A 24,899-nucleotide genomic window follows, 5' to 3' on the forward strand; every position below is an offset into this window, starting at 1 on the left:
TTATGACATATCCAGTGTGTAATGATTTTCTACTACTCATGTCGATGTTAACTAGAATTTAAACTTTTGGATTTATCTTCAAGGTTTCTATTTTCAATCTAATGTTGTCAGCAGGTTAGAAGGGCAAAAATTCAGATGAATAGACTGCTGGGTAAGTTTTTCTTTACAACAAAAGATTGATTTACAAATCCTGGTTAATGGCTATGAACTCCACAGATCTGCTATGTTATGGAGCACACGTTCTCCAGGAAAAATCAATTTAATCATACAGTATCTAGGTTTCATAAATAAATGGCTTATTTTAGTTTTCTTACTTAATCTGATATGTTTTAGGATTTATTCGCTATGTTCTAAACATGGCCTCAACATTCTACCAGGACATGTGTCACATTAGAAAAAAAAAATTGTTCATTGTGAGGCTGCTACTTTAGAGGGGTGTATCACAGAATCACAGTGCAAAAGAGGCCCTTCAGCCCATCGAGTCTGCATCGACACGTGAGAAACACCTGACCTACCTACCTAATCCCATTTACCAGCACTTGGCCCATAGCCTTGAATGTTATGACGTGCCAAGTGCTCATCCAGGTACTTTTTAAAGGACGTGAGGCAACCATCCTCCACCACCGTCCCAGGCAGTGCATTCCAGACCGTCACCACCCTCTGGGTAAAAAAGTTTTTCCTCACATTCCCCCCTAAACCTCCTGCCCCTCACCTTGAACTTATGCCCCCTTGTGACCGACCCTTCAGCTAAGGGGAACAACTGCTCCCTATCCACCCTGTCCATGCCCCTCATAATCTTGTACACCTCAATCAGGTCGCCCCCTCAGTCTTCTCTGCTCCAACAAAAACAACCCAAGTCTATCCAACCTCTCTTCATAACTTAAATGTTTCATCCCTGGCAACATCCTGGTGAATCTCCTCTGCACCCCCTCCAGTGCAATCACATCCTTCCTATAATGTGGCGACCAGAACTGCACACAGTACTACAGCTGTGGCATCACCAAGGTTCTATACAACTCCAACATGACCTCCCTATTTTTGTAATCTATGCCTCGATTGATAAAAGCAAGTGTCCCATATGCCTTTTTCACCACTGCACTAACATGCCCCTCCACCTTCAGAGATCTATGGACACACACACCAAGGTCCCTTTGTTCCTCAGAACTTTAGTGCCATGCCATTCATTGAATACTTCCTTGTCAAATTACTCCTCCCAAAGTGTATCATCTCACACTTTTCAGGGTTAAATTCCATCTTCCACTTATCTGACCATTTGACCATCCCGTCTATATCTTCCTGTAGACACTCAACCCCACTGTTAACCACCCGGTATATTAACATATGAGCATGATTCCTAAAGCTGATCATTGTCCAGGGCACAAAAGTTCAGGTGTATGGATGTTAAGAGGACAAGATCATGTTCAGCTGTAATGCCTTCCATGATCAAACAGCCTGGTGACACTCATTGTCTGGACTCTCAGTGATCAGTCAGGAAAGGTACCCCAAGAAGGAGTTGACACCCCCAGGAGGGATTAGCAAGAAAAGATTACAGGGAAAAATTGAGATTTATTTTTCTATAGCACTTATGTTTCAGCAGCAGTAAGTTATAATTTATAGTAAAACGTAAGACCCTTCTGGTGAAGTTTCCATAATTGTTATGAAGTGGCAGATGATGTTTGCCAGGCGGACTAAATCCATGAGGGAAACTTGGTCGCACTTTCACAACTGTTTTGCAATTTGAATTTATTATGAGATGTGTGCACTGAATTCAGAAGTAATAAGTCCATCAAGACCTTTAGAGATTTTAAAAATTAAATTAAATTAAAATACTTATTAACAAAATAAATGATTTCAAGCACATACATAAGACTACAATTACTACTATAATAACTCCTAAAATTCCGGATTAACCTGACTCCCAGTTACACTCCCTTTAAGGCAACTGTCCAAAATAGATTTTAGATTTAAAATAAACTCAGCAAGGTAACACAATACCCTGAACAATGCAATTCCACATGGCTTTTCCCCAGCTTCAGCTTCATTATATAGCAGACTTATGCACAAATGCTGGAGGCTTCATTAAGGCTTTTCATACACTTCTGTTAGGTCTTACATGGCCTTCTCCTGACACACAGCCTTTCATTCTCTTTTATATATGTTTCTCTTTTTTTAATATGTAAATTCTATTGCCCCATATGTCTTTGAAACTGTATCTTCCTCACAATATTAAAAAAAAACTTTCATGGTGCCAATATTGCCAGTAACCACTGGGAAAAATAAACACATTTCTTAGCCTTCCTTATCTGGCTAGTTGTAAACAGGCTGAGGTCTCTTTGAAATCCAAGTATCCCTTAATTTATATAGAAATGTAAATTCCCTTCATACCTTACATGCTAAGCCAGCATCCATGTTTACTCATTGGCATGTCAAGCACCTAGCTTCTTTTAATGATTTAAACTTGCAGTCCACTTGACTCCAAATCACATACACGCAGATCCAGCTACAATTATCCCCATAAACCTACTTTACAATAAACCGGAAAAATATTATGAAAATAATATGTTAGTGTCATGACAATAATAATTTTGAACATAAATACAATGTCGTTTACTACAATCCACATTATAATGTGCATGTCACAAGGAAACAAATCACATAACCCATGTAGTCCAAATGAGGTCTGTTTGATTCAAAGGAAATGTAATTCATGGAAAATTCTGATAAGAATAATTCTTGAATTCAGCTACTCATTGCAGAAGCCAGCTATATTCACTTTAAAAGATAAAGTTACGAAGGACATATTTTAAACTGATTTTCTGGCCTTGTTGTGATTCTTTGAGTTGCATCATGTTACCCAGGCATTACTTTTGAAATTTAAGTTAAGTTAGCCAGCAGACCGAGGTTGGCAAGAGAGCCATGGCGAATGATCATATAATTCTTAAATTGAAGTTGAAATACCACAAAAGCAGATTAAAGCAAATCTACAACAATAATTTATTTGCATTTATTTAAGGCAGGCTAAGTTGACTCCAAACATCTAAACTTGTAGTGAATCTGGTCCAGGATCACAAGTGGAATTAATTGTTTTTAGGTATTCAAGATCATTGAAGCCCAAGAATTTTATCCAAGAATAAGCATTTTTCTGCACTACTCAAAAAATGAAAGCATTTTTTGAGCTCACATCCCACAAATATTCAAATATTCTCCCACAAAGTTCAGCATGTACCATTTTACAATCAAATTCACAGAATATTTCAACGTCTTCCCTTTAAAGGAACAGACCAATTAAAGGGAGTAAATATCAGAGGTTGGAGTGGCAGCGAGGAGGAGGTGAAGATGATGATTCAGGGCTTTACTTAATGTTGACACTGAAAAACCATTGCTTTAATGTGTTATCCTAGGTCTGAAATAAAATTTGATCCATGCTAATTGGTTAATTCCTCAGTAAAATCACTGGAGGGTACTTTATGGGCAGAATTGTGCATTCTCATCACTGAACCAGTCAAATCTACTGTGGTCCAGCCCAGCCTACAAAGGCACACCATTACCCATGGACAGTCCATGTCCAAATACAGCAAGACCTGGACAATATCCGGGCTTGAGCTGACCCAGCCTACAAAGGCACACTTTTACCCATGTACAGTCCAGTACAGTCCATGTCCAAATGCATTAAGACCTGGACAATATCTAGGCTTGGGCTGACAAGTGCCTGGCAATGATCATCTTCAACAAGAGAATCTAACCATCACCCCATGACATTAATAGCATTACCATCGCTGAATCCCTCACTATCAACGTCCTGGGGTTTACCATTGACCAAAAAGTGAACTGGACTAGTCATATAAATACTGTGGCTACAAGAGCAGGCCAGAGGCTAAGAATCCTGCAGTGAGTAACTCACCTCCTGACTCCCCAAAGCCTGTTCACAAGGCACAAGTCAGGAGTGTGATGGAATACTCTCCGCTTGCCTGGGTGAGTGCAACTCCAACAACACTCGAAGCTTGAATCATCCAGCAGCCCACTTGATTGGCACCCTTTCCACAAACATTCACTCCCTCCACCACCAGCAAACAGTAGCAGCAGTGTGTACCATCTACAAGATGCACTGCAGAAACTCACTAAGGCTCCTTAGGCAGCACCTTCCAAACCCACAACTGCTACCATCTAGAAGGACAAGGGCAGCAGGTACATGGGAACATCACCACCTGGAAGTTCTCCTCCAAGTTACTCACCATTCTGACTTGGGAATATAGCATCATTCCTTCACTATCGGCGCGTCAAAATCCTGGCACTCTCTCTCCTTAACATCTCTGTGGGTGTACCTACACCACAGGGACTACAACGGTTCAGGACAACAGTTCATTACCACCTTCTGAAGGGCAATTAGGATTGGGTAATAAATTCTGGCCTAGCCAGCAGTGCCACATCCCATAAATGATTTTTTAAAAAGTAACTTCTGAATTTCATTCATTTTGGAATGATTTTAAACTTTAGCTTAGTCAGTTCATTTCCCAGGGAATTTTCAGCAACAGAAAGTTAAGAAAATCTCATTTCTTCTACCTCATTAGAGTTGTCTTCCATTTCTTCCTCCTTTGTCATTGTAAAGCTGTATTGCTTCCCAAGATTATATCTCAATTTGTCTCCCACTCTTTAGCTCTCCTACTTTTGCAAGAGAAGAAGGGTTAAGGTCCCTCTTAAATCATTTTGTAGGCCCTTGTCAAACACCTAGTTTTTGCAAGAGTTATTTTTCAGCAAAAGTGCATACATAGCTACAAATGTTACTCTAGCAGATTTCATTCCTAGTTTTTCCTGCCAGTCAAACTGGTTAGTTGACTATCATCCTAGCCATGGCCAAGCTTGTATTTTAGTTTTCGGTTTCCTATGGGAAAGAAATTTGGATGAGCACTTGAAGCACCATATCATACAGGGCTACGGACCAAGTGCCAGAAAACGGGGTTAGAATTGATAGGCGCTAGATGGCCGGCACGAAAGGCCTGTTTCTGTGCTGTACAACTATGACTCTCAATGTTCTGATCTACAAGGTAAAGGTCCATTCTCAATCAGGTCAATGAGTAAGACAACAAGCTGAAGTAGCAGCATAAATCCTGTTCTTTAGAGACAAACAATTTATCACCAACCCCTGCACCCAAACAGAGTGCCAAAACAGCTTAATTCCGTACTTATCTCTCAAAAACTCCTCAGATCTTTACTGTACCGATGCCAGAGTTTGAATATAACTTAAGTTACAGATAGATTTGAGAAGTTGGGGCTGTTTTCCTTGGAGAGGAGATTTGATAGAGGTATTCAAAATCACAAGGGTCTGGGCAGAGTGGAGAGGGAAAAACTGTTCCCATTGTTGGAAGGTCAAGAACAGGAGGGCACAGGTTTAAGATAATTGGCAAAAGAAGCCATGGTGACATGAGGAAAATCTTTTTCCCCCATGAGTGGTTAAGAATGCACCGCCAGAGTATGGTGGAGGCAGGTTCAATTGAGGTATTCAAGAGGGAATTGGATTATTATCTGAAAAGGAAGAATGCTCAGGGCTACAGGGAGAAGGTGGGGAGTTTCACTAGGTAAACTGCTTCTATGGAGAGCCAGTGCAGGCATCATGGGCTGAATGGCCTCCTCTTTGTGGTTCTAAGACTATATACATTGTGATGTCAGGAGGATGTGGTGGCAGTGGTATTGTCACTGGGCTAGTATTTCAGAGACTCAGGGTAATATTTTTGGGACCTGAGTTCGAATCCCACCATGGCAGAAATTTGAATTTAATAAAAATCTAGAATTAAAAGTCTGATGATGACCACAAAACCATTACTAATTGTTGTAAAAACCCATCTGATTTGCTAATGTTTGCCATCCTTACATGGTCTGGTCTATATGTGACTCCAGACCCACAGCAATGTGGTTGACTCTTAAAAACTGCCTCTGAACGTCCACATTCCATGAATGAGTAAAAAAAATAAGAAAAGTATCGATTTGTAATCGTGCATCTCCTAGTAAACTACATCCAATAGCACAGCACATAGAAATCTAGAAACAAACCAGTTCTGTCTAAACTGAGAAAAATGTAGTGAAGCCCTAATGATTCAATTTGTTTGCAATAAATATAATACACCTGCTAAAATCTTCCTTCAAGGAAATAATTGAAAGCAATCTTGACTCATGGTGTGATCATTGTCAATCTCATGCTTCACAAACCAAATCAGAACACTCAACACAGAATCCTTGCAGAAATTTCCTATCTCACATTGGTATTGCGAGCACCGAATGTTTTATAAACAATGACAATTATCATTACTGTTTCTGCACTGCTGCTAGTTTGGTTTCTTCTGATTTTGGTGTATAGGATTCTCAATAATATGTTCACTTTTATGGAAACTTTAAACTACAATCTAATTCAAGTAAAACAAAAACATTGAATGGGCCATAGTGAATTCACTTCCGGTCTACTAGAGCTTTGCTGCGCAGGCTGCTACTCCAAAAGGGAACGTAAATAGGTCTAATATCAGTGTTGACAAAATAATCCAGAACTAGCCACAAAAGCTTTACAGTTTTAAAACAGCAGGCAGAATTGATTGCCATTGCACAATGGAAGCTGTTAATTCAATCTTCTTCCCAGCAAAGTGAACTGGATTTAGTTTGGAAAAAAAATAAAGCCATCAGCTAGCAAAGCAGTGCAAGGAAAAAAAAATCCCTATCTTCATTTTATTATTGCCATTTTAGTCAGAAAAGCATTACTTACAACTAAAGGATCTCATTTGGAGCCAGGTTGTTAAAACAAGATGTTGTGAATAATTTCCCAAGACAACAAAAAGCACATGCCTGTACTCTGGATTTAAACAGAAGGAGCTCAGTTGGTATCTAAAACTCAATATAATCATTTTTTCCAAGAAATGGAGGTAAGACATCACACAGCGCTTATCTCAATTAGTTCCATTCCTAAGCAACAGTCACAGACTCAATGGTGAACATTGTGTCATATAACTTAAGCAAAATTTAACCTGCCATTTAAAGACAAATTTTATTAATTTTATATAAACAGAATACATTGAAAAAAGATAGAAAAGATGCTGTAGGTAAAATAATGCTATAATTGTTAGTTCAATTTTGGTGCATTTTCAATTTTATCTTGTTATTTTTTTAAATGAGATATTAGATGATGGAGCAATGCCATCGAGATCATACAAATTAAATGGCATCCAACTTGGGTTTTAAAAGTCAATATATTAAAAAACTTTGGTGGCTAAAGAAATTCCAGTTATAAGGTCTTGGTAAAGAATGTCCTGGATTAAGAAACTGTAATGAGTCTTGACTGTGACATACTGAGCATGTAAAGCAGTATGATAAAAGCAAAAAACTGCAGATGCTGGAAATCCAAAACAAAAACAAAAATACCTGGAAAAACTCAGCAGGTCTGACAGCATCTGTGGAGAGGAATACAGTTAATGTTTCGAGTCCAAATGACTCTTCATCAGAACTAAGGAAAAATAGAAAAGAGGTAAAATATAAGCTGGTTTAAGGGGGAGTGGGACAGGTAGAGCTAGATAGAGGGCCAGTGATAAGTGGAGATTGCCAAAAGATGTCATAGACAAAAGGACAAAGAGGTCTTGACGGTGGTGATATAAGCTAAGATTTGTGTTGATGGTGACATTAAGGGTAGAAAGCAGGACGAGCTAGGTACAGATAGCCCTAGTGGGGGTGGGGTGGGGGGAAGGGATCGAAATAGGCTAAAAGGAGAGATAAAACAATGGATGGAAATACATTTAAAAATAATGGAAATAGGTGGAAAAAGAAAAATATATATAAATTATTGGGAAAAGGGGGATCAGAAAGGTGGTGGGGATGGAGGCAAGAGTTCATGAACTAAAAGTTGTTGAACTCAATATTCAGTCCGGAAGGCTGTAAAGTGCCTAGTCAGAAGATGAGGTGCTGTTCCTCCAGTTTGCGTTGAGCTTCACTGGAACATTGCAGCAGGTCCAGGACGGACATGTAAGCATGAGAGCAGGGTGTTGCATTGAAATAGCAAGTGTCAGGGAGGTCTGGGTCACGCTTGCGGACAGACCTAAGGTGTTCCGCAAAGCGGTCACCCAGTCTGCGCTTGGTCTCTCCAATCTACAGGAAACCGCATTGGGAGCGGCAAATGCAGTAAACTAAATTGAGGGAAGTGCAAGTGTAATGCTGCTTCACTTGAAAGGAGTGTTTAGGCCCTTGGACAGTGAGGAGGGGGGAAGTAAAGGGGCAGGTGTTGCACCTTCTGCGATTGCATGAGAAGTTGCCGGGGGAGGGGGCTGAGGTGTAGGGGGTGATGGAGGAGTGGACCAGGGTGTCCCAGAGGGAACGATCCCTGTGGAATGCCACCAGGGGAGGTGAAGGGAAGATGTGTTTGGTGGTAGCATCATGCTGGAGTCGGCGGAAATGGCGGAGGATGATCCTTTGAATGCGGAGGCTGGTGGGGTGATAAGTGAGGACAAGGGGTCCCTATCATATCACCACCATCAATACCTCTTTGTCTTTAGGAGAACATTTAGGGGACGGTGATCATTGTATCATAAGGTTTAGGCTGACTATGAAAAAGGACAAGAAACAGTCCAGAGTAAGAAAAATTAACTGGGGGAAATCCAATATCAAATGAGGTAAGAACAGATCTGGGCTGAACGAATGGGAGTCAAAGGTTAGCAGAAAAATTGGTAGCTGAACGATCTCTTCAAGGAAGAGATAACTCGGGCACAGTCACAGTACATATTCTCAAAAGAGAAAGATAGGGCAAACAAATCTCGTGCTCCTGGATAACAAAGGAAACAGATTAAGATAAAGAAGAAAAAAGTCTACTTATGACAGGGGTCAGGTAGGAAATACAATTGAAACCAAGTTGAATATAGAAGGTTCAGAGGAAAAGTGAAGAAGCAAATAAGAGCAGGAAGAGAGTATGAAAAGAGACTGGCAGCTAACAAAAAAAGGGAATCCCAAAGTCTTTGACAGGCATATTAGTAGTAAAAGGGTTGTAAGAGGGGGATTAGGGCCGATTAGGGACCAAAAAGGTGATTTACACAGAGGCAGAGTGCATAGCTGAGATATTAAATGAATACTTTGCATCTGTCTTTACCAAGGAAGAAAATGCTACCCAGGCCATAGTAAAAGAGGAGGTAATTCAGGTAATAGATGAGTTTAAAATTGAAAAGGTGGTGTTATTGGATAGGTTATCTATACCTTAGTCATCTCTATCTGAGATGCATCAAAGGATACCGAGGGAAGTGAGAGGGGAAATTGCAGAGGCACGAGCCATAGGGCAGGATTTTACGTCCCGCAGGTGGGTGCACGCCTGATCCGATAGGACACAAAATAGTGCGCAATGACGTTGGGCAAGCATTCCGACGTCCTCATGCACTTGTGCAACATTTCGGTCGGCAGGTGCACACAAGAGAGTCGCAGTGCCAACAATTAAGAGGCCTATTAAGGGCCTTAAATCAAGTAAATTGAAAGAAATTTTTTGCTGCCTGTCCAATTTGCAATTGTTATTGAGTTCTATGTCAGGGCATGTTTTTAACATTTTTAAAATCTTTTTGATTGTACAATGTGCAATTCTTCAGCTCCCTGCCTTCAGGGAGCTTTCAGTGCATGCTCCCCTGTGCAGACCTTTGCACTCGCACTCCTCCTGCCCTCACTCCTGCAGCGCTGAGCTCCTCAGTGTGCTTTTCAGGCTGGCTGGCTGTTAATTGGCCAGCCAGCATGAAATCGCAGTCAGGGTCCGATCACGGGCGGCAGACCCTTTTGCGGCTGCTCTTGGGCCCGCCCACTGTGCCTGTCCAACGACCAGAAAATCCTGCCCATGATTTTTCGGCCTTCCTTAGGCTCAGGGGTGGCCCCGGAGGACTAAAGAATCGCAAGTGTTACACCTTTGTTCAAAAAAGGGTAAAGATAACCCAGCAACGACGTCAGTTTAACTGCAATGGCGAGGAAACGTCTAGAAACAATAATTCAGGGCAAAATTAATACTCACGTGGATAATTGCAGGTTAATTAAGGAAAGCTAGCATGGATTTATTAAGGGAAAACCATGTTTAACTAACTTAGAGAGCTTTATGACAAGGTAACAGAGCAGATGGTTGAAGGCAATGCTGCTGACAAAGTGTACATGGACTTGCAAAAGGTGTCTGATACAGTGCCATACAACAGGCCTGTGAATAAGGTTATAGCTCATGGAATAAAAGGAACAGTCACAACATGGACACAGAATTGGCTGAGTGACAGGAAACAAAGAATAGTGGTTAATGGATGTTTTCCAGCTTTGCAGTAGAATACCCTAGGGGTCAGTTTTCCAGGTTTGCGGTGGAGTTCCCCAGGGGTCAATGTTGAGAGCCTTGTTTTTCCTGATATATGTATTAATGATCTAGACCTTGGAGAGCTGAGCACAATTTCAAAGTTTGCAGAGGATACAAAACTTGGAAACATTATGAACTGTGAGGAGGGTACTGACCTTCAAAAGGACATAGACAAGTTGATGGAATTGTGTCATGAAGCTATGTATATAATATTTTGGAAAATATTTTTCTTTTAAAATAGAGGTTTAATCTGTGGGTATGTCTTAATTGGATTAAAGCCAGCTAGTCTGGATGCTTTGATATGTACTAGTTTTGATATGTAAGAGAGATACCATGCGTTTGCAATTTTTAATAGAGCATCCAAGAAGTGGGGTGAAGAATGATACCTATCTAGCAGATACCAAGCCAAATGTTTATATTACTATTAAAATTGGCACTATGAAAGGGATTTTATTGTTAGGGAGGTTTAGTTGAGGTTGTTGATACAATGAGAATTAACATTCTATCGGTAGTGGTAGGTATAACTTAGCAGTTTTCGGGCGTGCAGGGCAGAGGCAATGTGAGATCAAAAGGCAGCTGTAAGCCTCCAACTGGCTCCACAGGAACCAAAGTACAAAGAATCTCATTTTGAATTTGTAAGGTGAAAATGCTTTGCCTGGTATATGGGTAAGGCTATGGGTTGCTGTTGCCTTAATGGAGATTAGTTTGGGAATTTGTTAAAAGTTATGATAGTAGCAATTTCTAGCCATGTGTACATGTATTTTAACCTGTGTATATTAATAAAATGTTTCATTTAGTCTAATGTAAAACCTTGATAACTAGTTGTCTGATTCTTGAGTTGAGTCGCATCTCAAACATAACACTTAAAACTATAGGTTATGACAGTTGTTCAAAGTTTCCCTCGGATTTTTAAATAACTCCGCTTTACCAACTGCATCGGTCACAACAATTGGCAGTCAAGCAGCAGATGAAATTCAATGTGGAGAAATGTGAAGTAATTCATTTTGGTATGAAGAACATAGGGAGATAATATAAAATAAAGGGTACAACTCTAAAGTGGATGCAGGATCAGAGGGGCATGGGTGTGTACCTGCATAAATTACTGAAGGTGGCAGGACAATTTGAGTGTGCAATTAATAAAGTATACAGTATCCTGGGCTTTATTAATAATGGCATAGAGTACAAGAGCAAGGAGGTTACATTGAATTTGTATCAGTCATTTGTTCACCCTCAGCTAGAGTACTGTATCCAGTTCTGGGTACTGCACTTTAGGAAGTGTGTGAAGGCAATAGAAAGGGCACAGAAAAGGTTCATGAGAATGGTTCAGCAATGAGGAACTTAAGTTATGAAGATAGATTGGAGAAGGTAGGACTGTTTTCCTTAGAGAAAAGACTGAAAGTAGATTTGACAGAGGTATTCAACATCATGTGCAGTCTGGACACAGTAGGTAGGGAAAAACTGTTCTTACTCGTGAAAGGACCGAGAGTGAAATGGCACAGACTTAAAGTAATTAGTAAAAGAAGCAAAAGCAATATGAGGAAAAAACTTTTTCACACAATGAGTGGTTAGGGTTTGGAATGCACTGCCTGAGAGTTTGGTGGAAGCAGGTTCAACTGGAGCATTCAAAAAGGAATTAGGCGGTTATCTGAAAAGGGAGAATGTGCAGGGTTACAGGGAGGTGGTGGTGCAATGACACTGGATGAGTTGCTCATTCGGACAGCCAGTGCAGACACGATGAGCCGAATGGCTTCCTTCTGCGCCATATTCATTTGAGGACCCATTGTTGAATACGCAATGTTGGACTTACCAAAGATCACATGAACAAGCTTGAAAGCGTTCAGAAACGAGCACCGAAACCAATCCTAGGTAACGCGTACCAAAGCTACTCTGACACGAACGTGTGTTCCCTGGCTGAAAGGTAGGAAAAGTGATGTCTGGGCTTCACTAGAAAACTCTTAAAATCCCACCTCACATTGCCACTATTTCTTGCACAGCCACATGAATTTGCAATGGAATTAAGGAGAAAAGACACCATTCTGCAAAATAGATATAGAACAAATAGACTGCAAGACACCAATTCCCATACTTCATAAAGCTCAAATAGTATGCAAATGATTGAGAATATAATTAATTCAATCTGGCAATATATGATCCATGGATTTTAATACAAAATGCAAAGTGCAGTAAACTATTCATTTTTATTCTAAATTGAGAGCTGCAATTTACAAGGCATTGTAATTATTTATATACTGAAATGTTCATAGTTGTGCAATCCTTGCACAACGGTTCAAGAAAGCAGCTCACCACCAGCTTCTCAAGGGCAACTATAGCTGGGCAATAAATACTGGCCCAGCCAACGAAGCTCACATCCCATGAATGAATAATAATAAAAAAATATTTTATACTTTGTCTAAGGGCAGAAGAAATAAACTAAAACCCTCAATTCCCTTCCCTTACTGTCCGTAATCAGTGACTTATTGAAAAAGGTCAATATATGTGTTTCTTAGCCATTCTGGGTAATGGTCAATTTAAATAACAGCAGCAGGCTTTTGTGGGTTTAAATAAAGAGAATTATTTATTCACACACATGCCCAGAAAAATGTAAACACGACATCAGTCACACATCACACATTCAAGAAAGATACAATTAAAGAAGAGAGTGCACTTCTTCAAGGATTAGACCAGAAGAAAAGTTAACAATACATGTGTTTAGATTGTTATAGAAAAAAAAGCGTCTTTGCGCGTACAATTAAGTAGTGAGTCTTTTCCACTGAAATTGTGGTTTAGATTAGTTCAGATAGCTAAAGTCAGATATCAGGGTTATAGTAGGGTTCCTTCAAAGAGATGAATGCTCAGCAGGTCATGAAGTTAGGTACTTGCAGTTTTTTTTTTAAAATCAGGGTGTCCAGATGGGCTTGATATTTGGAATCAGGATGGGAAGCTTTTTAAAGACTTTACAGCCTCCCTGTTCTAAAAAGGCAAAGACAGCACAGCCCTGTTGCTGATGCTCTTGCAGCATTCAGCGGTCTCTTGCAAACTGTCCAGTTCTTTTCTGGGTCTTCAGATTAAACATGTTATCTCCAGCCATTTTCAGTCACATGACCAATACTGGTATTGTCCACCCAGAAGGCTTAACTGAAAGTTATTGCCATATAATGGAGATAATGAATGAGTGCTTCACACTTAGGATGACTTGGCTTCTGCCCAGTTCTCATTGTTAGGGTTCCAAATTGGAGTCTTGGGTTGGAATTTTCCAGCCCTCCCGTGCTGGGGCCAGCGAGCCATTGAAACCTCCATTCACGTTAACTGAACTGGAAGATCCTGCTGGCATGAGGGGTTGGAAAATCCCCACCATGAAACCTGGGTTTGTGTTTGGGGTGAATCTCCAAACATGAACAAGTGTAAATGCCACAGGTAGGTTCCATCTGGGTGCATACATTCAAGGGAGAGGCCTCCACCCAGTATTTTTCAATTCAGAACTGTCCAGAAGCTTGATAGTCTTTGTTATGGCTGCAACTCACCTGACTCTTGGCAGCCATTTTAACAGTTCAGTGTTCATTTTAAAATATTAAGACAGTTCCAGAAGCTTCTATGTGAACACAGTCCATATGTTAATTAATGACTAGGACATGCCTTCACTGGGCATGACAATTATATATGTCATAATTACAATTCAGCTGCCATGATTATCTATTAATGAGTGGGAAGCCAGATGCAGCTAATCTAACTAGCACATAAAGGACAGAATTTTGACGTCGGGCGGGGTCAGCATGGGCAATCTGGAAGCCGAACGCTGCCCACAATTGGGGCCGGGCCGCGATTTCACACTGGTGGGCCTTCGCATGCTGCAACACTGACTGTCTGAGGGAGGGGGGGGTAGTAGCGTGAACTTCATGCATCTGGAAAAGTTCCTTGAGGCACAGAGCTGCCTCAGGGAGATGAACAGTTTTGGAAATAAAAAATAAAGAATTTTAGGGTGTTAAAAAACATGCCCCCTCATGTGACTCATGAACAAGGATATGTTAGAAATTAAGATTTTTTTATTTTTTAACGATGGGTCGAAACCTCATCCTGCCCATGGGTGAGGTTTTGCAAAAAATGCCTTTGGCCTCCTGGCCTTTTCACCTGCCCACCAACCTAAGATTGAACAGGCAGTGAAAAATTTAAATCAATTGGATTGTTAATGGCCTTAATAGGCCCTTTAATTGTCGGTGAGTGCACAGCCAACTCCCGTGTGCGGGTACCGAACTAAGTATCACGTGAGTGCGCAATGACGTCGGGACGCTCGTCTGACATCATCACGCATCATTTTACGCTCGAGCGGGTCTGGCGTGCGACCGCTCAGCAAAAAATCCTGGCCAGAAGATTTGCACAATATGAAAAAATAAAAATGAAACTGAAAGATGAATTTTTCTTGGCCAAATGTTAATTCTAGGTCAAACAATCCAGTTACATTGCTATTTTGGCATCCAGACAAAAACTGTAGCATAGCTGTGCAGCAAAGTCACCAAATGGATCATATTTTGGCAACTGATGTGAGATAACCTCAAGGAGATGATTTAGCTTCACACCAGCTTAAATCCAAGTGCAGCAATGCAGGACAACCTTGGAAACATTCTTGTACTTATGAAATGCAATTTTTGACCTCTTTAGTTCTAGTAAGGAACCAACAGTTTGATCAGCTCATAAAGACTAGAAATATAATGTGGCTGATGAGCAAAGTTCTCCCATACTTGTATACAGAGGTCAGATTTTCTTGTTCAGAAATCAATTTTGAGCAGAGTGGAAAACTTAGGGCTGCTCGCCCTTTGTTCTGAAGCAGGTTATCAGTGACAAACTGATGGTTACAGAAAAGTGAGATTTCAAATCGACAATGATCCCGCTGTGCAGCAAAATGATTTCTGAAGGCATTACATGCCAAAAAAAATGTAAAATTTACATTATACTCTATGCTCCCACTGATGAACATAAAAAATTCTTAAAACCAGAATGTTGATGCTTTTAACCCAAAAATGTAGTTAACGTCTATATAATACAATCCGCCCCATGGGAACAAATACCCCACAGGATGAAACATTTTCCCAATTATATAGACTTGTAAGAAGCACCATAAGTTGTAATAGGGAGGCCTGATCTTAAAAGCAGTCAGAGATGAAAACGCCTATCCTCCTATTAATGCATTAACTGTCACGTATTCAGTTAAAACTAGGATTTTAGTGGTGTATTACTAGGTGTTACTGTCAGTGTGCATGTTTTCATTTTATTTCTTTCAGTATTTTATTTGTTTCCAGGTTACTGCCAATGTTGGTTCCATTATTGTTAATTACCTCCAAGACGGGTACCTGCTTTAGACTAACGCAGAGCCAGCTCAGTATCATTGACTTATTTTTGCACTTCTTCAATAGGTTTAGTTAGTTTCATCAGAACTCATTGCTCAGATGATGACTGAATTCTTTCACTCCCACTATAAGGGATTAGTAAATTGCTGTCAACTAATACACATTTTTGCGATGGCAGGAAGAGAAAGATAATAGCTGCATGTCAGGCCATACAAAAATTCACCTGTATCATGCCTGGCTCAGAGCATTTTCAACCTAGTGTTAATTACTATTTGCATGCCATGAACATTGGTTCAGCGATCTTTTAACATTATTCAGCTGAAAATGGCGTGAGGAAACCTCCACAAGAAAATCTGTCTTAAAAACAGATATTGCTTTACCACAAATAACACTACAAACTCCAGCAGCTAATTTTGGAGAAGAATTTGGAGCTACTTCCTGTCCTCTTAATCAGAGCCAACTATTTCAAGATGCTTTGCTCATACTAACCCAGCATTTACAGATGAATGGTAAATAAATTATTCTGAATATATGCACACAACCTTATCCAAGTAAGTTTTCAGTACACCAAGCACATTCAATGTAGCCTTTATAATTAGAAATTCTAAACATAGTTGTAAACTTTCCTGTCTCTACATTGCATCAATACTACTAAGGTGACTATCCCCTGTACTTATTTTTTTTTCCTGATCCAAACTCTTTTCCAAACTTTAGTAAGAGTTCAATGCATTCTTACTATGCTGGCATCAACACACATTCATGTCACCACCTAACCAGATAACTACTTGATTTCAACTATTTGTTTCCCTCAGTCTTCTCTTCCTCATTTAATTCTCCTGTAATCCAACTGCACATCATTTAGTTGCTGCTTCCTGTTTCATCTCATATTGAATACGTTGTACCTATACCCATTGAAGTTTAGAAGAATAAGAAATGATCTTATTGAAGTAAGATCCTGAGGGATTTAAAAGGATAAATACCGGAAGGATGTTTCCACTTATGGGAAAGACTAGAACCAGGGACACAGTTTAAGAATAAGAGTTCTACTGTTTAAAACAGAGATGAGGAGAATTTTTTTTCCCTCTCAAATGGTGATTAGTAGGTGGAATTCTCTTCCCCAGGAAGCAGGAGGCTGGGTCATTGAATTTATTCAAGAAGAGTTAGACAGAGTTTTGATGGACAAGAGAGTCAAGGGTTAGGGAAATGGCAAAGTGGAGTTGAGATTACAACCAGATCAATCATGATCTTATTGAATGGTGGAGCAGACTCCAAGGGCTGAAAGGCCTACTCCTGCTCCTAAGTCCTATGTTCCTATCCAGCTCTGAAGAAGGGTTATACGTACTCAAAACATTAACTCTTTCTCTCTCCACAGATGCTGCTAGACTGCTGAGTTTTTCCAGCATTTTCCGTTTTTGTTCCCATGTTGGTCGTGCTCAATATGACAAATCTTCTAACTCTTCACTTGGACTGATTGATAAAAAACATCATGAGTCAAAGACACTGCAACAAACCCTTAGAGATCTCTTTTGTGCTTTCTGTACCCTACCCTTCTATCATTCTTCGGTTCTGATGAAAGATCATCTCAACACGAAACAAACTCTGTAGACTCACATGAAGGTTGCTTACAACAGTGAGTTGATAATGTCCACAAAAATTCTAGCATAAATGCCTTCAAAAAACAGAAAATTGACGAACAAGAGTCTTTTGGATCACAGCGGCATTTGTTGAAGCTGTTACTTCATAGCAGTACACACCAGTAAATATTTCAACTGTGACAAAAAGCTGATGCAATACATTTTTCCACATAAGACAACTGAATGAAGATGGATTCATGTTTGACTTGGATAGTGATTTTAAAGAATATTAATATTCAGGCTTTAAGTCACACTACTGAAGTCATCAACATGATTTCTTCTAAAGACAAAACAGTTGGTCTATTAAAATAAACCCTAGCAAGTTGCATCAGGCAAAAAACGAAGGAGAAAGAGAATGTGTATTTTATATCATGCTTTTAATAGCTTGAAATTCTAAAGCACTTTACAGCCAATAAAAAACTTCTGAAGTACAGTCACTAATGGAATGTAACATAGCAGCCAATTTGTGCACCGAGATTCTAAAGCACTTAACAGCCAGTAAAGGACTTCTGAAGTACAGTCACTAATGCAAGGTAACATGGCAGCGAATTTGTGCACTGCAAGATCGCACAATGATATAAAAGCAAAATACTGTGGATGCTGGGAATCTGAAACAAAAACAGAAAATGCTGGAAAAACTCAGGTCTAGCTACATCTGTGGAGAGAGAAACAGTTAACGTTTCAAGTCTGTATGACTCTTGCTCAGAGCGCAATGATATAAATGACTAGATTTATCTGTTTTAGTGATGTTGATTGCAGGATAATTAATGGCTTAGAGATAAATATTGGCAAGCACTCAGAATTCCTCTGAAAGTATCATGGGGTCCTTCAAATGCACCTGAGAGCAGACATGACCTATGCTTAATGGTTTACCCAAATAGCAGCACCTCTGATAGGGCAGCACTCCCTCAGTACAATACTGAAGTTTCAGCCTAGATAGGCCCAAATAGTCTGGTCTCCGATCGTCAGAGGCTAGACGCAAAGCCAGAGGTGCGTGTCAGGACTTCCACAGGAAGTGACCTATTTGGGAATTGCCTGGGAAGTTTTAACTTCTGATGGGCAATTCCCCTGCTCCCCAGGACACTCACAAATCTCGGAGACTTCAGAGAGTTCCGATTTACTCACCTGAATAGTTATATAGGAAATGTTAGACAGAAGAAACCTAGCCTAACTCCTAGGAACTCAGAATTGACACGCCAATCACTCAATGACCGCACCTGCCACCGATGAGCCGACCACTCCCCTGACCACCATCTCACCAGCGCAAACTGGACTCTTAAAACTTACCATAAGGAAGCCCGTCATAAAAAGGAGGCATTGTCCTGTCTTCCCCCCATCCCAACTCCACCCTGCTGCAATGGAGCTCTTCGAGGGATGCTACGCTCTGCACTTCTGGGAGAGACCCAGCAAGAAGTGCGGAGCAGCGTCGAGTCAGGGGAAAGTTTGAGTGGAACGGCAGTTCAACGTTGATTTTCGCTCCTCAGCAGATCCGGGCCAACACGTTCTTAAATCTAAGACTGAGGCTTGAATTCACGATCTTCCGATTCAGATGTGTCAATTCCAACAATGAGCCTGCATTCATCTAACAAGATTACTAAGCCTGCTAGCTACATTAGAATACCCTGCATTCATCTAACAAAATTACTATGGCTGCTGGTAGATATTTGTGTTTGTACTTGTAAAGTTCTTTTTACAATTACATTTAAGGTAGAAGCGATAAGAAACCAAAATCTCCTTTTAAGATTAATGTCACACATGTAACAATTGGTTTATATAGTCATGTAGAGAATGCCACAGTTTTTATTCTCTAAACACTGGAGCATTGAGAATTCGAGATCTAAACCATTAAATTGAGCAGCAGACATAACTAATTTTATTTTTACAGTTTCCCATCTGCCTAATCATCACACTGAAGTCAATTGAAACACAATATGGGCAGTAACAATCATCTCCTCTGAAATGCACTATGCTTGACTAATGAGAATGTGAAGATTTCTCACTAGCATGCTAAAATCAGAGTGTCAGCTGTTGAAATCCTAAAAAAATAGCAGAAACAGCAAATTGTCATTTTTTTTAGCAACTTGGAAGAAAGCATCACCCTTATTCTGCTGTAATACATATTGCCACAGCTCACAGGGGATGGTGTGCTGTACTATCAAGCCCCACTGTTCCCTGAGCTGCAACAAATGTGAAAAGTTTGGCCAAACCACCAGATTGCCCCAATTCTATCCAACTGTTTAATTTAGGTCAACCGAAAATGAGTTCCAGGTTTGTAAACATAACTAAATAAATAACTGTATTGAACAAATTGTCTAACTAGTGGCAAAAGAAATATGAATTGCTAACTTCTAACACTAACTTAAACTCTACCCCCTTCTTAAATCCCTACGCTCACACAAGACACATAAGACATACAAAACATGGATTTTAAGGATGGGATAAAACTGTTCAATAGCACCAATCTGGAGCACAGGATTCGATGGGTTAGTTTTGATCGATGTCTTCCAAATTCCTTTCAGGTCTTTGTAAGTGACATGGGGTGGTCTTCCAGCACTTTCAGTCTTTAGTTCACTGGTTGAGAACTTCCTTTTTAATGTCTCCAACAGTGGTTTTCCCCTTTTTCTTTTTAAAGGGGTTTCCTTAGTGAGAGAGCAGGTTATAGAGATATGAGGAAAAGAGATTTTAAGTGTCTTCTCTTTGTAGGTCAAGAGCTCTCTGCTGCACTGCTACCACACAAGCTCTGGTCAGCTGGTCAGGAGCCAATTAAAATGCTGCTGTCAGGCAGCTCCCTTGGTCCAGGACTCCTTTCCAACACCATCCTGTCTTTCATGGTACACTATTCCAGGACTGCAACACTATATATCTTGCATCCTGTTCCAGTATATGTGTCTTTCAAACTGTGGCCATTGTAATTTTAACCCACAGTCCAAAAGAAGTAAAAAGATATGTTCTTTTCATTAACCTCTTGTGATTCATGCACTGAGACACCCAGATCCTCTGCATCTCAGAGTTCCGCAATCTCTCTCCATTTAGATAATATGCTTCTCTTTTATTCTTCCTGCCAAAATGGATAATTTCACATTTTCCCACATTATTCTCCATTTGCCAGATCTTTGCCCACTCATTAACCTATCCATATCTTTTGGTAGCCTCATGTCTCTTCACAACTTATTTTCCTAACTACCTTTGTGTCATCAGCAAAGTTGGCAACCATCCCATCCATCCCTTCATCCAAGTCATTTATATAAATTGTAAACATCTGAAGTCCCAGCACTGATCCCTGTGGCACACCACTCGTTATATCTTACCAACCTGAAAAAGACCCATTTATGCCTACTCTCTGTTTCCTGTTAGCCAGCCAATTTTCTATCCACGCCACATCATGAGCTTTTATTTTCTGCAATAACCTTTGATGTGGCACTTCATCAAATGCCTTCTGGAAATTTAAATACTGTAAATCTACTGGTTCCCCTTTACCCACAGCACATATCACTTCCTCAAAGAATGCCAATAAGTTGGTTACACATGATTTCCCTTTCACAAAACCATGTTGACTTTGCCTAATGACCTTGAACTTATCAAGTACACCACCATAGCTTATTTAATCATAGCTTCTAACAGTTTCCCCATGACAGTTGTAAAGCTAACTAGCCTGTAGCATCCTGCTTTCTGACTCCTTCCATTTTTGAATAATGGAGCTACATTTGCCATCTTCCAATTGAATGCATCTTCCCCGAATCTAGGGAGTTTTGGAAAATTAAAACCAATGCATCAGCTATCGCACTAGCCACTTCTAAGATCCTAGGATGAAATCCATCAGGACCCAGGCAATTGTCAGCCCGCAGCTTCAACAATTTACTCACTACCACTTCTCTGGTGACAGTAATTTTCCTGAGTTCCTCCCTCCCATTTCCTGATTCATAGCTGCTTCAGGGATATTACTTGTATCCTCTATAGTGAAGACTAATGCAAAATACCTGTTAATTCATCTGCTATTTCCTTGTTTTCCATTATCAATTCTCCAGACTCACTTTCTATAGGACTAACGCGCAGTTTGTTAACTTGTTTCTTTTTAAAATATTTATAGAAACTTTCACTGCCTGTTTTTATACCTCACCACCAACTCTCTCAACTACTCCACTATTGCTAAATTAGCAGACTGCTTACCTGACATTCAGTAATGGATGAACAGAAATTTCCTCCAATTAGACTGGGAAGCCATTGTTATTGGTCCCCACTCCAAACCCCATTCCCTAGCTACCAATTCCATCCCTCTCCCCAACAACTGTCTGAGATTAGACAAGACTATTCGCAACTTGGTGACATACCTGACCCAGAGTGGAGCTTTCGCCCATATGTTCCATCATCAATAAGAATGCCTTATTTCCAACTCCATAATATTGCCTGCTGTTGAAACCCTCATTAATGAATTTGTTACCTTGAGACTTGACTATTCCAACAGGTTCCTGGCTGCTCTTTCTCAATAAACTCCATTAGCTTGAGGTCATTTAAAACTCTGCTGCTCACGTCCTAACTTGCACCAAGTCTCATTCATCTGTCAATGCCATCAAATCCATAGCAACATGCAATAATTTTCTTGCATGTCTTAATGGGCTCCATCCTGCGCTCAAATTCACCTTTGAAATGGAGCAGTCGAATGAACTCTCTTCACTTGACATACTAGTTGAGAAATTTGCCAGGGGGCTTTCCACCACAGTCTACTGCAAGCCTATCTTCACTGGTCAATACATGCTCTCCCCTCCCCCCATCTCCATGCAAGCTTAATGCTGAGATAGGACGCATCAAAGGCATCCTGCGGAATAATTTTAAAAAATTTATTCATGGGACGTGGGCTTCGCTGGCTGGGCCAGCATTTATTGCCCAGCCCTAATTACCCTCGAGAAAGCGGTGGTGAGCTGCCTTCTTGAACCGCTGCAGTCCATGTGGTGTAGGTACACCTACAGTGCTGTTGGAAGGGAGTTCCAGTATTTTGATCCAGCAACAGTGAAGGAACGGTGATATATTTCCAAGTTAGGATGGTGAGTGATTTGGAGGGGAAATTCCAGGCGGTGGTGTTCCAATCTATCTGCTGCCCTTGTCCTTCTAGATAGTAGTGGTCGTGGGTTTGGAAGGTGCTGTTGAAGAAGCCTTGGTGAACTCCTGCAGTGCATCTTGTAGATGGTACACACTGCTGCTACTGTGCGTCGGTGGTGGAGAGAGTGAATGTTTGTGGATGTGGTGCCAATCAAGCGGGCTGCTTTGCCTTGGATGGTGTCGAGCTTCTTGAGTGTTGTGGGAGCTGCACTAATCCAGGCAAGTGGGGAGTATTCCATCACACTCCTGACTTGTGCCTTGTAGATGGTGGTCAGACTTTTGGGAGTCAGGAAGTAAGTTACTCGTCACACAGCTCCCAGCCTCTGACCTGCTCTTGTAGCCACAGTATTTATATGGCTAGTCCAGTTTAGTTTCTGGTCAATGGCAACCCCCAGGATGTTGATACTGGTGGGATTCAGTGATGGTAATGCCATTGAACATCAAGGGGCAATGGTTGGATTCTCTCTTGTTGGAGGTGGTCATTGCCTGACACTTGTGTGACGCAAATGTTACTTGCCACATTTCAGCCCAAGCCTGAACATTTTCCAGGTCTTGCTGCATTTGGACATGGACTGCTTCAGTATCTGAGGAGTCGCGAATGGTGCTATTCATCAGCGAATATCCCTAATTCTAACTTTATGATGGAAGGAAGGTCCTTGATGAAGCAGCTGAAGATGGTTGGGCTGAGGACACTACCCTGAGGAACTCCTACAGTGATGTCCTGGAGCTGAGATGACTGACTTCCAACAACCACAACCATTTCTACTCCGATCAGATCGTTTTGTGCTGTATATCACGCAAACTCACAAACAGGCCTAAGGTTGTCACTTTTGGCCCTGAAAAGTACCTAGTCTACCTCAGATTACCCTGGAATGGCAAAGGGGCTCTCAAAAATTTGATCAGCAGGTGAGGCTAGTTGTGCATTAGCAACACGAATGGTATTCGCCACTAACAATGTTGCTGTCAAGCTAAAAAGATGTTTTGCCCATTACACAAATGAGTAAACATGGTATATGAATTTCAGTGCCAGTGCAATACTAAGTATGTAGGCCATACGTCCCAAAGATTGGCTGATCGTATCAAACAGCATGTCCCTTCGCTGTTCACAACCGGCAAGGTACCGTACCCAACCAGCCCATGTTTGCAAGACTCAAATACACTGTCCAACATTAGATGTGATCCCACGATTGGACAACATTTGCAAAATAATCCTCAGTGTTCTAAAAAATTACACTGACAACCAATTTAAGATTGACAGTCGAGCTTGCAGTGTGACACATTTGAGTGTACCAGAAGCTACAAATATTAATACACAGAGCCCTATTCTTTGCAAACAGAAGAACATGTACACACATTACACCTGTTTCAGCTGAACAAAATAAATGATAGCCATTCGCTGGTTCATTCTCAAGGCAATGCCTTGAACAATCAGAATCAAGCTGCCTGGTTTAAATTTCAAACAATGCTTGGCAGTTAGCTGTCAGTCACCATTAACTGGTGCATTCTCCATGGCAATGCCTCTACCAGAGTCCACTTGCCAACCAATCGGCACTCTCTTCCCATACAGTATAAAGTTGTTGTTTCCCCTGACATTGGTATTTTTACAATTGTTCTGATGAGTCGACAAAATGTTTTTTTCAGCAATACTCAAGTTCTGTGCTCGCTGACCTACACTCTCCTGGTGAGGCAACCTCTTCCTTTTAAAATTCCCATTCTTGCTTTCAAATCCTATCACGGCCTCACCCCTCACCATCTCTATAATCTCCTCCAGCCCAACAATCCTCCAATATATCTGTGCTCATCTAATTCTGGCTTCTTGAGCATACCCAATTTTAACTGCTCCATCATTATTGGTTGTGCTTTCAGCTGCGTAGACATTATGCTCTGAAATTTCTTTCCCTATACCTCTCCACCTTGCTTTCCACCCTTAAAACCTACCTCTTTACCCAAGCTTTTCGTCATCTGAGCAAAGGTCATCAGTTGGACATTAAGCAAAGGACACTGGCCTACAGTAGCTACTATGTTACATTTGTGAAGAACACAAGTTGCTTGATTGAGAGAGTTTATGGAGCTCTCAGAGGTGGTGGCTAAGATAACCCAGGTTGAAACCAGAAAGGTCACATGACCCAGCTCTTGGGTGAAAACATACTGGACTTGAGCTGACAGCCAGAAAAACTGCCACAGCAGCAACAGCCCTACCCCATCTCTTTCTCTGAAACCTCTCAGCAAAGCTGAGCTGTTTGTAATTTGAAAACCCACCAGAACACCTAATTGCTGCAAATTGAAAGTTCTTAAAAAGAGGTTTCTGAATCAACGCCACTGTCTCCAAGAGTAATGAGAATCAACTAGCCATGACTGCTCCAGTGAGAAACTCAAGTACCAGTAACTACTATGGAAAGTGACCTTTCAGCTGTAAACAAGCTCCTGGACAATGTGATTTTTTTTCCCCTGACTTTACTTTTTACTTGGCCAAGTTTTAAGATCTGATCCGCTGCTGAGTTTTATTTCTTT

At 40.7% G+C, this 24,899-nt stretch overlaps 1 protein-coding gene across 1 annotated transcript in view; it reads right to left on the reverse strand.

The window, feature by feature from the left end:
* Positions 1–24,899, reverse strand: part of mydgf (myeloid-derived growth factor) — a 79,043-nt gene that overhangs the window by 24,386 nt on the left and 29,758 nt on the right. The window lies entirely within an intron of this gene.

The sequence above is a fragment of the Carcharodon carcharias genome, chromosome 14, assembly GCF_017639515.1.
Source record: "Carcharodon carcharias isolate sCarCar2 chromosome 14, sCarCar2.pri, whole genome shotgun sequence".
In the NCBI taxonomy this organism is placed as follows: Eukaryota; Metazoa; Chordata; class Chondrichthyes; order Lamniformes; family Lamnidae; genus Carcharodon; species Carcharodon carcharias.